Source organism: Chrysemys picta, chromosome 1 (assembly GCF_011386835.1).
Source record: "Chrysemys picta bellii isolate R12L10 chromosome 1, ASM1138683v2, whole genome shotgun sequence".
Classification (NCBI taxonomy): domain Eukaryota; kingdom Metazoa; phylum Chordata; order Testudines; family Emydidae; genus Chrysemys; species Chrysemys picta.
Genome location: NC_088791.1, coordinates 59,589,300 through 59,603,675, shown reverse-complemented (window position 1 = coordinate 59,603,675; position 14,376 = coordinate 59,589,300). Strand labels below are relative to the sequence as shown.

The window sequence follows — 14,376 nt, the reverse complement described above, 5'->3', positions numbered from 1 at the left end:
TTTATGTAACTGAATACTAGTTTCAGCTATTGGTAAAGATTAATCTCTTTCCATCAAAGAGATCACTGCTTTGGGCATGTTTATCTTGCCTTTTATTCATCATAGATGAAACATTTAAATTGCTGATAACAGAACACATGCATTGATCTATTTTGCTACAACATACTTCAAAATCAGGTTGGCCTGTCCCAGCAGGTATGGTGAAGGAATGATTATTGTAGGGATTCAGTAGCATTAGGCAGGACATGAAACAGAAGAACATATATATTAGAAGGGAGTCAGTTTTTTTTTCTTTTACCGCCAAACCCTTCAAACCCTTTTCAGGTAATCCTGGAGTTTTTAATAAGCTCTATTGATTTAGGGAATGACTCACACTTGGCCTATAAATGAAGGGATGATGCTTAAAATGCAATCACCATACTCAAATGGTTTATTTCACAACATCTCACAGCTTAAAGTTAAAGAAACTATAACTCAAATCACAATGCAATGATGACTGATGTTTTTCATCAACACCCAATTATCATTCCATCATGATACAGGACTTTAAAGTACTGCTGGCTGAGCCAAGTAAAACACACAGTGAGCATCTGAAAATCCAGATTTGTGCTCTTGCAAAATGATTTACAGAAGGTAACTGCATTTATTATCTTTCAACATGTTGGGTCATGTCAGTAGTATACAGAAACACAAGAGGAGACATTTCTTTTCATCTGATCCTCGGTTTAGCTACTTTCACTAATTTTAGCATAAGAAAAAATATGTTAAATATCTTTATTCTTTTGTGTGTTTTATTAAAAAATAAGAGTTGAACTTGAACTCTCCTTAGTATTTATGGACCATGTTCTACAATGTGCTCTCAATTCCAATTGATTTATTTGAACTCCCATTATAGGTGGTGCTCAACACTTCACAAGGATTACCCCCATAAGTAACAGGGATATTTCAAGATCAAATCATTATAACATACATACATCGCAAACAAACAAACTCACCTCTGCTAATTTAAACTAGCCAGTGTGGTACATTAAAATACGTTTTCTGTCATGTTTCACTTAACCTTATGGCATGACCAAACATGACTTGGAAATGAAGGGGTTTAGTACTTCAGAATCAGGCTTTTTGTTATCATTGCATAGGATTGACCACAAAATAATGGGAAGTTCCACTGGAAATAAGTTGAAGAGGTTTAAAAAATGCAGATACTTCAAAAACAGTATTGTTAGCTGTACAGGTGGTACAGGTAGATTTAAATGACTCTAACAGGGAAATTTTTGTTCCACAATCTGTTAATGCTAAAGAGTGCTTCCATATTTGTATAACAAATATTATTAACCTACACTTACAGCAAATTGTAAATATTTGAAAGTTATTTTGCAATCCTTTCAATATGTACTAAGGAGCAATCACTTCATACTTTGCTGAAATGCGGTGGGATGTACAACAGCAGCTGTTTAATAGTGAACAGAAACACCACACACCAGTTTAGGAGAGAAACTGAAGAATGTCATGTCCATTTGAAAGCTGAGGAACATTTTAGGTAGGCAGGATGTAATTATCAAAGCTGGAATTTGGCCAGGACATATCCCTGCTCCTGCAGAACTAATTATAAATTTTTTAATTACCACAAATAGCTGGGATTTCAGTTTTACATCTCAGCTGGTTGAAAAGTTTCAGATTTTTTTAAACAAAAATGTCCTTTTTTGAAGATAAAAATTTTCAAAAAAAGATTGTTTAATTTAAAATGTGCCAGTTTCTTACAACAAAAAACATTTTTTTTTTTTTGCTTTTCAAAAACCTCACGTGAAAACCAAAAAGTTTTTAGTCTTCAAAAAAATGAAAACATTTTAGTCAATGTATTCTTTTTAAAGAAAATTTTCCCTGGGAAAATGCATCTTTTTTTAAAGTTTTCATAATAAATGTTCACTTTGCAACTAGTTCTATTCAAAGGAAATAATTCTGTCTCGAGTCACTAGAAACTCTTTCATTGTGAGATCTGATGAGCTCACGCATAGGTGAAATGCCTGCAGCCATACATGTAGGAGTACTGTCCCTAATTATTTGGCCATATCTTTGCAGCATCTAAAACCCGATACATGATACAATGTCAGTCTTATAAATTCTGAATTTTGGAGGCTGTCATTCAAAAAATGACACAATACGTGAAGTGCAGCAAACTCACTTCCATGGGTGTTTGGAGTGTCATTCTTGGCAACCAGTGAGGTAATGTTTTGATTCCAGGCCACCTCTGTTCTGATTTATGTTTCAGGTGTGTTTGCTATTCCTTTAATTCAAGAAGATTAGAGCTGGGGAATGTAGAAGAAACAAAGGTGAGTTCTTAAATTCTGGGCTTTATATTTTATGAAAATCGAAGTGAATACGAAGTTAACTTGGAAGTTGCCAATTGAATTTTCTTCACAGTTTTTCAGTCCTACTTATCTTAACTCCATTTCCACTTAAACAGTTAGCCTGATTTAATAGAAAAGTAACCCCCCCCCAATTAACCGAAATACATACTGTAATAACCTTATGAGTGTAGTTCTTGTGGGTATTACTGCAGAGCTAGGGTATCAAGTCACCTCTACATTAGCTCCCTAAAAATTAATTTAAATTGCCACCCTGTAACTCAGCTAAGATTACATGTAGCCCTTTAATAGCTGCTTTTGATAAACTGATGAAAGACTTAAATCTGCTGGTTTGAGCTGTCAAATTAATGTTCATACATTTTATGTGCTAGATTTTCAGGTAGACGAAGGCCCCCTTATACCAATCTGGCAATGTAAAGGGGCGCTAAATTGGGTGCAAATGCAGTTTACTTTAAAGCCCATTTACAATGCTAACATGAAGCAGTGTTAGTGGATATGAGAATCTACCCGTATATATCATATTTTCACAGAAGTAGTGTAAGCTTGACTGATTTTGTTAATCAAATTAAATTAAAATGCAATCATATACTGGAACAGGCATCCATAAAAAACAGAGCTTTATGACTCCATACCACTAATACATGTACATTACCAGGTATCTGCTTCCACTGTAGCCCTTAGAAAGTACTATCATGCTGCATAGGATATATCCCATCATTAGCCATCAATTAGAGATTCACAAGAGGATGCTTAAATACTTTGTATTCTGCCCTTCTGTTGCTTGCGGTGTGTTAGGCTTATCTTAAACAGAACAATTCAATGTCAGAGTGAAATTTGTGCTCTACTGCAAATCTGTGTTTCGACCGTGCTCTGCTTAGATTATTTTGTTCAGATTCACTGTCTAGTTATTCTCATTATGAAGATATCATTGCCCTAAAGTACTATTTAAGGGCAAAATAGGTGCACTGGGAATGGAGGGTAGGGTGCAAGGAGCTATCCCAACTCTACTGCACCAGGAGCGCCGGAACCTCAGTAGAATTGGGGTGGGGATATGAAGCCCTGCCCCTGTGGCCCCTCCTCCTCCTTGGCCTCACCCCACTCCTCCTCTTTCCCCCGAGACCCTGACCACTGGCCAGACTGGAAGCCAGAGCCGGGCAGTGGTAAGAGCCACCCAGAGAGCCCGGGCTGCTGTGGGGAGCCCCAGACCCTCCACCTGCCCTGGGCTGGGGACTGAGGGGCCCAAGAGCAGCCCCTGGTCCATGTCCCCACCCCCCCAGGGTGTGCCACCTAGGGCATGTAGAGGATCTGGGGCTCCCCACAGTGAACTGGGCTCCCTGGGTGGCAGCTGGCTCTGGCTTCTGCCTTGGCCAGGTGACGGGGCCTCGGGGGGAAGAGGAGGAGCAGACGTGGGGCCACTGAGAGGGGCCAGCACCAGGAAGAGTCTGGCTCCAGAGGCAGGGGCTGTGAAGCACAGCCCTTCCCTGTGCTGCTCTGTGCCTACCCGAGGCTTGCAGTTTGGGGGGGCCACAGGGCCCCCTGCTTCGCAAACTATGCTCATGTTAAGAAGTGGGTGGGCCTGCCCCCCCCTCATTCCGGCTACCCTGCACAAGGGCTGGGAGAATCCCCACCTCTGGATTGGAGGGAGCACACAAAATGCTCTCCCTATGCATCCAGTGACGGATGGGGAGGAGGAAAGGTCAAGGACCTGCTGTCTGCCTTCACACTAGATAGCAAAATGGGTCAGCTGTGCTGGGAGATCCTACCACTGCATGGATCTCAGGGTGCTGCTGAGTGTGTTGAGCCAGGCAGCAGTGTGCTGAGCAACCTTTGGAGTAGAGCATGATCCAAAGCCCATCCTTGCAGCAGGGGAACACATGGCTCCACAACAGTGCAGGGAGGGGGACTCTATTTGGAGTCACCTCTCCAGCTGGCTCAAGTGAGGACAAGAGAGGCCAGACAGTCCTCACACATCCCTTTCTCCAGCAGGGCTGCCTGTGTTCAAGAACATGGTGATCATGCTGGTATCAGGTCTCTGCAGGTCCCTATCTGGTCCCGATATACCTGGGTGGCTTCTGCTCTTGCAACCAGTAGGTATAGGGGAATATTGAAGGGTTTGGGTATCGTCCACTGCTCCCTATGTCATGTGTGCACAGGGCTTGTGACCCTATGCCCTGACTTAGTCAATGGATATGTCCTTTTTGTCCTCTGCAGGCTCCTGCAGTGCTGGACTATGAGGCAGCCGGGAGCAACTGGGGATCTGCATTACAGGCTGTGCTCAGAACTGTTGAAGATTCCATCCAGGTGGTAGCTGTAACCCTTGCACCAGTGGCAGGATCAAGCACTTATTTCTGAAAGTCTACATTATGTCTATATCCCAATCAGTTTTCCCAACTAGGTCCAGCTATCACCCCTTAGTTTAGTCTTCTTTTTATTTTAAATGAATGTGGTGAGTGGGAGAGCCTTTCTCCTGACTTTCATGTAGGTCTAATAATATTTTGACCTGGAATTATTCAGGCATATCAACAAGGGGGAAACCGCTCACCTTTAGATCACCACAGCTTTGGCCAGTTTCTGGAGCAAAGCATACAGTCATAGAGCAGAATTGGGGCAGGTAATATAACTCTCAGTCAGACTTCTATACAGAAATTTAATATGACAGCCTGAATAAATGCATTGTGCACCCAGGGGAATGCATGTGGCACCGAGAAATGCAAACCTCAGCAGTGGGTGGCACAGAGCTGTTACATGGTTGCTACTGCAAGCTATGGGGATAAATAATAGATGTGACCCAGTGCTCCATCCTAATGTGTGGATTGCGCCAGTAGATTCATACTAAAAACAACGAGGAGTCCTTGTGACAGCTTAGAGACTAACAAATTTATTTAGGCATAAGCTTTCGTGGGCTATAACCCACTTCATCGGGTTATAGCCCACGAAAGCTTATGCCCAAATAAATTTGTTAGTCCCTAAGGTGCCACAAGGACTCCTCATTGTTTTTGCTGATACAGAGTAACACGGCTACCACTCTGAAATAGATTCATACTGTGCTCCATCCCACAGCTGTATACCCCTACACTATTCCCCCACTCACACACAGTTCCTCTGTCCCTGTTTATACAGTGTAGGATCTGAGGTGAAATTTTAGAGCATTCACTCACTGTACCAACTAGGAAACAGCTCCAAAAAATAAAACTAGTACAAAGTACTTGAAAAACAGTTGTTTTGCTGGTGTGCCAGTTTTTTCCACCGCAATTTTCTAAGATTATTTAGTTTGTAATTTGCACATGGTAATCAACACAAAATTAAATATCCTTATTGCCTAATTACATATATGTACTCTAATGATATAATTAAGATGCGCAATTACGGAATTCAAAAGTGTCGTTACTTAGTAAATAGCTTTACACAACATACTTTCACTCATTAAAAATTACTTTTAGAAAAAGGAAATTCACACTCCAGACATGCTACGTGATAGGAACATTAGTTAAAAAATATTTTATAATCCATATGCACAAGGGAGCAGGGTAAGGAATGAATATTTTGGGAGCTCTTGATTTTTTAGTACTTAACAATTAGAATTTTAATGTTCTCTTAACATGGGTTTTTGGTTGATTATTTTCAAATGATATTTCCTGTTTTTATGCATGTTTTTTGATTGGTTCTTTTTTGTTTAATTTTTTGAAGGGGGGCGGGTGAAGAAAGAGAAGAAATTCCATAAGCTGGAACTGTGTGACTAGACAGTAGTGCCACAAAAGCAAATTGCACATCTTACACCAGTAGTTCCAAATATATAGTTTTTCATGATATGGAAACATTTTTTGCTGAAAGTGAAATTCACCCCTGTGCAGAGGACTAATGCAAGGACTGACATGAGATGTAAATTGTGATAAACCTCTGGCAGGGGTGAATTTCATCTTGGGTGCATAAAACCATTCAAGTCAATGAGCCCTGCCTCATTCATTGTTTACTTTAATGTGCAGTGGTTCAACACACAGTTTTGAAGATGCGCATGTTTACTTGGGCCCCAACCCAATGCCCATTGAAGTCAATGGGAGTCTTTCCCTTGACTTCACTGAGCACTGAATCAGGCCACCTGTAATTAATAGTAATATTGCTCAACAGAGGTCCTTTGCTTAGCATGTTGGGGAAAAGTGGTTCAAATGGTTGAATTCACAGGACTATAGCAGCTTAACATGCACTTTTCAAACTCAGTCAAATCAAAACCAACGTTCATTCAAAGGCATTTCTTCTCATTGAGAGAATTACAATTTAGTGCCCCAACTCGTTCAGGAGCTAGAATTGTTAAAAACAATTTGGGGGAAATATTTTTTTCCAACTATGATGCTCAAAACTCCTACTGAACCATGTAGGTGCCTAACCTCGCTCACCACCTATGCTTTTTGCAATAAAAGTTCCTGAGGCACCTATGTTTCCACCTCTGGCATGTGCACTTTTACCTCCCTGTAGGTGTCTGGGAGCCTATTTCCTGCCTAAGCCCCAGAGCAATTCACAAACAGGGGATGATGGGTGTTCAGCTGCCTAAGTTCTGGGCAGGGCCTGATCTACTAGGCATGCTCAGAGACTGCCTATCAAATCAGGCCCATCAGATGAATTCCCTCTATAGCCTGATAGTCTAACCACCAGGACGCAGAGTCATTCTCATGCTTGTGTGTGCTTGCTCTCTCTGTGCTCCAAATGACTCTGAGAAAGAGAAGACTACAAGCATGAGAGTGACTATAGCCTGGTGTTTAGTACACTCACCTGGGATGTGAGAGACCCAGAATCTAGTCACCCTGCTCCAAAGGCTCTTTAATTATTTATCTAGAATGTAACAGTGTCAACAGCAAAGAGATTGAGGGAGCCCCACATCAAAATAGCCCAAAGTTCGGGAGCTCACCTGGGAGCTTGCAAATCCTTGTTCAAATTCCTTCTTTCCCTCAGGTGGATGGGAACTGGGGGCCTCCTGCAGCTTAGATGAGAACCCAAACCACTGGGCTATAAGTTACAAGGGAAATCCTCCTCTTCCATGTTCCTGGCTTCTTGCAAAAATGGTATAGGTGCCGAACACCAAAGAGGGTTCCCAGCTGTGAAACATTAACACAGATAGATGCCTCTCTTCAGCTTGGATTTAGGTGCTTATATCCAGGAGAGGGATGGGTCTTAGCACACATCTCTCTTATCAGCATCTCCCATCAGCTAGCTTAGGTGGCTCCCTGCTGGGTTTTATGAATCACAGTCTGAGGTGCTTGTATCTTCCCATTCATTATACAAGGAATCTAGAGCCTAACTCAAGTTTTGTGAATCACAGTATTTTCTAGGTGCTGTGATGCTTAGCATCATAGCACCTACCTCCTTGTGTGCGGCCAGTCCTTAGACTTTAGGTAAAGAATGAGCCTAGAAAGTGTCTTCTACAATACAGAAGTATTGAGCAACTAAAAACAAGTCAGAATGGAACAGTTTATGCAACCTGAACTACAGCTGTCACTTGTGAGAAAGTTATCATAATTATATTAACAGATTCATCCGGAGATTCATAGACTCTCGCTGTCAGGCATGTTTTCCAATTCTTTAATCATTCACATAGCTCTTTTCTGATCCTTCTCCAATTTTTCAACATCCTCTTTGAAGTGTGGACACCAGAACTGGACACAGTATTCCAGTATCACTCACACCAATGCCAAATACAGAGGTAATATAACCTCCTCATTCCTACTTGATATTCCCCTGCTTATACATCCAAAAATCACATTATCCCTTTTAGTCACAGTGTCACACTGAGAGTTCATGTTCAGCAGATTATCCACCATGACCCACAAATTGTCTTCAGCTTCACTGTTTCCCAGGATAGAGTCTCCCCAGCCTGTAAGTATGGCCTTCATTCATTGTTCCTTGATTGATAACCTTGCATTTGACCATACTGAAACACATTGTTTGCTTGCATGCAGCTTACTAAGCAATCCAGATCACTCTGTGTCAGTGACCTGTCTGCTTCATTATTTACCACTCCCCTAATCTTTGTGTCATCTGCTAAATCAGTGGTGATTTTATATTTCCTTTTAGGTCATTGATCAAAATATTAAATGGCATCATTCCAAGTTCCAACCCTTGCAGGACCCATTAGAAACAGACCTGCTTGATGAAGATTCCTCATTTACAATTCTACTTTTAGAGTTCTCAGTTAACCAGTTTATAATCCATTTAATATGCCCCATGTTTATTCTGCATTGTTCTAGTTTCTTAATAAAAATGTTATGTGGTAACAAGTCAAATGCCTTACAGAAGTCTAAGTATAGTGCATTAACATTATTTCCTTTATCAACCAAATTTGTAATTTCATCAATAAATTATATCACATTAGTTTTACAAGATCTATTGCCACAAAATTGTGCTGATTGGCATTTACTATATTACCCTCTTTTAATTATTCATTAATGGTGTCCCATTCAACCTTTCCATTATTTTGCTCAGGATCAAAGTCAGGCTGACAGGCCTGTAATTACTTGGGTCATCTCATTTACCCTTTTAAAATACCGGTACAACAATTAGATTTTTTCCAGTTCTGGAACTTCGCAAGTGTTCCAAGATATCTTAAAAATAGTCTTAAGACTTCTTAATTAATGGTCCTGAGAGGACCTTAGCCATCTCTTTTGAAATTATTGGATGCAAGTTGTCTGGACCACTTGATTTTAAAGCGGTCTAACTTTAGTCACTGCTGTTTAACATCATCTTTAATTACTGCTGGCATTAAAAGTATTTCATTATCAACATGAGAGGGTATGAATACATCATCTGGCATTTTCCCAAATACCAAAGAGAAATAATTATTGATCACTTTTAGTATTTCTGCATTATTATTATTATTAATTAAGTCAAAGACAAAGGAACAATTCCTCCCCTTTCTCATCCAAAAAAACCCCCAACAAAACAACTTAGCTCTTATATATCATGGGCCAAATTCACTTCTTTTTCCTCACCTATTTACATACTACATGCAAGTAACACCACAATGAATTTGCCATACTACTCTTTCTCTGAAGTTGTATAGGTTCTCTCTCTCTTTCTCCCCAGCCCCCAGTTGTCAGTATTAAATGCAACAAAACAAACAACATCTGGCAGCAACTTTCATTCTCCCTTTACATCCTAAAATGAACAGGTGAACATCAGCAGTGATTTATCAGTTCATAGGGTTTTATTGCAGGATTTATCATAGCAAGTTTAAAAAGGCTAGAGTTTGAATTCCTAGCCAAAAGCTAGTGATAACTCTCTGATGCTTTTGCAGAAAGCATTATTTTCTCCAACAACATGTTTGAGAAAATTATTTTTGTGCAAATGCAGAATTGCACAGAAAAACGATCAATCTTCTTGGTTGGAGAAATGATTTCTTCTTCTTCAACATTCAGACAAGTCGGTGCTTGCTTCAGACTTATTTTATGTTTCTTGGTTAAATTGTGTAATAATGTGTTTAGTTCCCACAACTGAACAGCATGATGCTAAGTAGGAGGCCAACTCAATAGCTAAAATGATTATATAAGATTTGTTGCTAAATGAGCAGAACATTGTTGTTCTAAATAGTCACTATAATCTGATTGTGGCGTGAGCTTCCCACTGTGACATACTCTGGTAGACTCTTATGGTATGTTACATTGTATTTGTAATGATGTTTGTTTGACAGAAGGAATTAAGCTAACATTCTAGTCATGTTGCCATTGGCTGGGTTCTCCTACAGCTGTTCAGTGATGATCATGGAACAAAATCAAGGGGAGTTAATATAGCTAATAGCCAGATTTCCATTTAGAAATTTGGTGAGCAGTTCCCCTGCTTCTCTCTCTTCAACTGGCCATAATGCCCAAACCTCAGCAGAGCATCCGAGAAAACTAAGGAGGAAGGATGGTGCAGTTGAAGCAGCAGTACTGTGAAAACAAAGGGCGGGGGGAGGAATCTACCAGCAGACATAGAGGAGATATAGACTCCCATTTTATCTGAGTGCTAATCTAGCTAATCTATTCATTACTTTGTTCTGTTGCTGTTTGAACTGTTGTGGATTTGTTTCGTGCATTATTTGTTGTTTTTTTTTATTATTATTATTATCATCATCATTATCGCACCATAAAGTACCACAATGCCGTGAAAAGGGGCTATAGAAAAGAATAATAGTTTGGAGAGTTACCAAACTAGAGCCCTTTTTAGTGCATTGATTTGAGAACAGAATGACTCATTTAGGTTTTCAGCAACACCTGAGACAGATTAAATTCTCTGATCATATGGGGATAATCGTCTCTAACAGCTTTGAAAGAAAGGGACCAATATATCAAAAAGGAAGCAAGTTAACAACCTATAATTGTTTGAGAGCAAGTGACAATATATTAAACAAGGATTGCAGTTATTAACAACCTCTGTTTTTTTTTTCTCTTTTGGGGGCAAAGGATATTTAACCTATTAAAGATTTATTTCTTTACTGTCTAATGAGTGACAAGTAAAACACCTTCAAAACAGAATCAGACTTGTTCTACACTACAGAGTTAGGTCGACATAAGGCAGCTTCTGTCAACCAAACTATGTCAGTGTCTATACTACAGCCTTGTCCTGCCAATGTAAGTACTCTACTACACTGTTGTAATAACTTCACCTCCACAAGAGGTGTAGGGTTTCTGTCGGTGTAGTTAGGGCATTCCTTCCATCTGCTGTTAGCTAGCAGAGCCGTGAAATTGACAAGAAAGCCAGCTCCCAGCTCCCCAGACAGTCTAATGCCGGGTCTCTGCTCCAAGGCAAGCTGTCACCCAGGCTCCTGGTTTGGGTTGCCGCCCAGGCTCCCCACTGGGAGCCCTGCTGCCCCCCAGGGTCCGGGCTCCTTGCTCCCTGTCAGGAGCACAGCAGCTCACTGGACTCCAGGCGCAGATCTCCCCGCCAGAGGCAAGAAGCCCCAGGTGGATTTCCCACACACACACACTTTCACTCCAGTGGAAACGTGAGAAACCCGAGGCAAGAAGCCCAGAAGCCCAGAGAGCAGCTGGGCTTCTGGCAGGGAGCTGCACGGAGCTGAGAGCCTTGGCTCTCAGCACCCCACTCTGCCCCTCTTCAGTCAGTAGTAGCGCTCCTGGTGAGGATGCACACCACGGACAGAAGGAGGGTAGTGTGGACATCAGCCACTGCTGTAATTACTGCAGTGACTGCAAGTCGACCTAACAGAGGTTGATTTAAGGTTGTAATGGAGATATGCCCTCAGAATGCACACATTTTGGGCATCAAAGACTCATGAAAGTGAAAGTGGAGTGATGTGCCACCCATTCATTGGACTCACTTTGTTTGCATGTTAGGATATGAAAAATGTCCTGCTTATTATGTGATAATCTTCCTGGCAGAATGCAGTTAAATTTCAATTGAAGAGCTATGTTTCTGCATCACCTTGAGCCATCACTGCTAATGAATAAAGATGCTGTTGAAGTAATGAGCCGCAGTGTCAAAGTAGCCTATAGGCAGCTGCCCACTCTAATTTTAAAATCAAGATTGGATGTTTTTCTAAGAGATGGGCTCTAGTTCAAACAAGAATTAATTCAGCAAAGTCCTATGGCCTGTGCCATGCAGGAGATCAGACTACATGATATCAGTGGTCCCATCTGACCTTAACATCCAATCTAACGTTGTAAAAATTGTGAAGTCCTCGCGTTATCAAGCTTTGCTCCGTGACCAAATTTAAAATTTCTGGATCCCATCAACCCGCCAATATCTTAATATGCTATGGGACTGGATCTTGTCTTTGGTCTACTCATTGGCCTGGCCACATGATGGGAGGGAAGTCCCCATTCAGCTGGATAGTACTCTGGGTAAAACTCACTCCTGTTCAGCGGGCTAGCACTAGACCAGGGACGGGCAACCTTTGGCATGCGGCCTGTCAGGGAAATCCGCTGGCAGGCCAGGACAGTTTGTTTACCTGCAGCATCTGCAGGTTCGGCCAATCGCAGCTCCCACTAGCCGTGGCTCACCATTCCAGGCCAATGGGGACTGCGGGAAGCAGCGCGGGCTGAGGGATGTGCTGGCTGCCGCCTCCCACAGCCCCCATTGGCCTGGAATGGCGAACCGCAGCCAGTGGGAGCTGCAATCGGCTGAACCTGCGGACGCTGCAGGTAAACAAAGCAGCCCAGCCCGCCAGCAGATTTCCCTGACAGGCCACGTGCCAAAGGTTGCTGATCCCTGCACTAGACCTATGCACCACTTAAGCCCTATTTTGAGGACTCAAGTGATGCGTATGTATTTTGTTACCACTGTGCGCAAGGTGAATTTCAACCCAGATTTTAAGGCCAAGGCCAATTTTACAGTCACTTCTGATTATAAATATATTATAAAAGGTTTATCCTAAGAAGGCAGAGAAGGGGAATAAGATTCTCTGTGTAACAGCAATATAAGAAGTTCATATTCCAGCCAGGACGCAAATACCTAATAAAACCACACACACACAAAAAATAAAAATAAATAAACCAAGAGATTTTAGTGGCAAACAAGCAAGGTAACTCTATGCTACCTAAAAATATTATACCTGCCACTGGGGATTACATAGAATTAGATGCCACTTTATAATACTCCCCTTTTAGTTTGCTTACTTTAAAATATAGAGTAGACATTGTGAACTATCTGAATTCTGACATGGAATTAGTAAGAAAGTAAATTGTTTTTGTCTTCTTTTTACCCCCCACCTCATACATATTTATTCAATTTTTCAAAGCAATCTAATTAGTAAGTGGAACGCCCCACCTCTCTCTTCCAAGAGTTTCAGCATAATCCAAGTTTTAGGAGACTTGAGTTGGGTAAACATTATGTAATCTTTGGTGCTGTGAAGTTGGTGTGGTTTGCTTCAAACAAAAGAAGGTTCTCAAGCATTTTTTCCCCCATAATCTCACTTTTCTTTTGTTAAGATGGTTATGCAAAATTCAAAGGCCGGACAAGAAACAGACTCAAAGAGACCTCAGATGAAGGACAAGTTCTATAAAAGGAGCTACACAGGTGGGAAAATTAACTCACAAATCATGTTCTGGTGGAGACAGAAAATCCTCTTGCTGAAAAGTGTAATAATTACTTTAGCTGTGTCTGCCAAAGGGGAAAAGCTATCATGCCATAAACCTTCCCTAAATTAAAAACACAAAAGGCATAATCAACAGATCCTGCCCAGGAAAGTAAATTAAACTCCTTTCCCTGTGTTTTTATGTCTGTAAAATGCTACCTACACCTGCATAGCTATGTAAATGATTCCAGTATAACAACAACAATTAATAATAACAAACAAAAATGGAATAGTAGTGCTGAGTTTCCATCCTTTTATCTCAAACACCATCACCAATTACGACCGCTTTGTTTTGAGATTACTTCATGCGACTGTCAATCTGATTAGTTCAAATATATACTTTGTTGTATGCAGGGCTGCCGAGAGTGGGTTTGGGCCCTGGTGAAAAAAAAATGTCGGGCCCCCCAGCAAGGGCGGACCGGCTAACCAGGGCCGACGAGGGGGAGGGGGAGGGGGAAGCCGGGGAAGCCAGGCCCCCTTCCGGATCGCCGGGCCCCAGTAATTTGTACCGGCTTCCCCCCCTCTCATCGGCCCTGACCCCTCTACATCTCTTCTTACTCTCCTTGTGTTCAGCAGGGTAACACTTTCACCCAGTGGATCTCACAGATTTAAAGTCCGTGATTCAGCCAGTGTATAAATACAACCATTTATAAAGGTATTTATGTATCAGAGGGGTAGCTGTGTTAGTCTGAATCTGTAAAAAGCAACAGAGGGTCCTGTGGCACCTTTGAGACTAACAGAAGTATTGGGAGCATAAGCTTTCGTGGGTAAGAACCTCACTTCTTCAGATGCAAGTAATGGAAATCTCCAGAGGCAGGTATAAATCAGTATGGAGATAACGAGGTTAGTTCAATCAGGGGGGGTGAGGTACTCTGCTAGCAGTTGAGGTGTGAACACCAAGGGAGGAGAAACTGCTTCTGTAGTTGGATAGCCATTCACAGTCTTTGTTTAATC

At 41.5% G+C, this 14,376-nt stretch overlaps 1 long non-coding RNA gene across 1 annotated transcript in view; it reads left to right on the top strand.

Moving 5' to 3' along the window:
• LOC135983789 (uncharacterized) overlaps positions 1-5,234 on the top strand; it is a 66,812-nt gene extending 61,578 nt beyond the window's left edge. Inside the window, exons 3-4 of the long non-coding RNA XR_010601600.1 lie at positions 2,270-2,330; positions 4,578-5,234. This is a non-coding gene — a long non-coding RNA (uncharacterized LOC135983789). The remainder of the gene's footprint in view (positions 1-2,269; positions 2,331-4,577) is intronic.
• Positions 5,235-14,376: the final 9,142 nt, after the last annotated feature.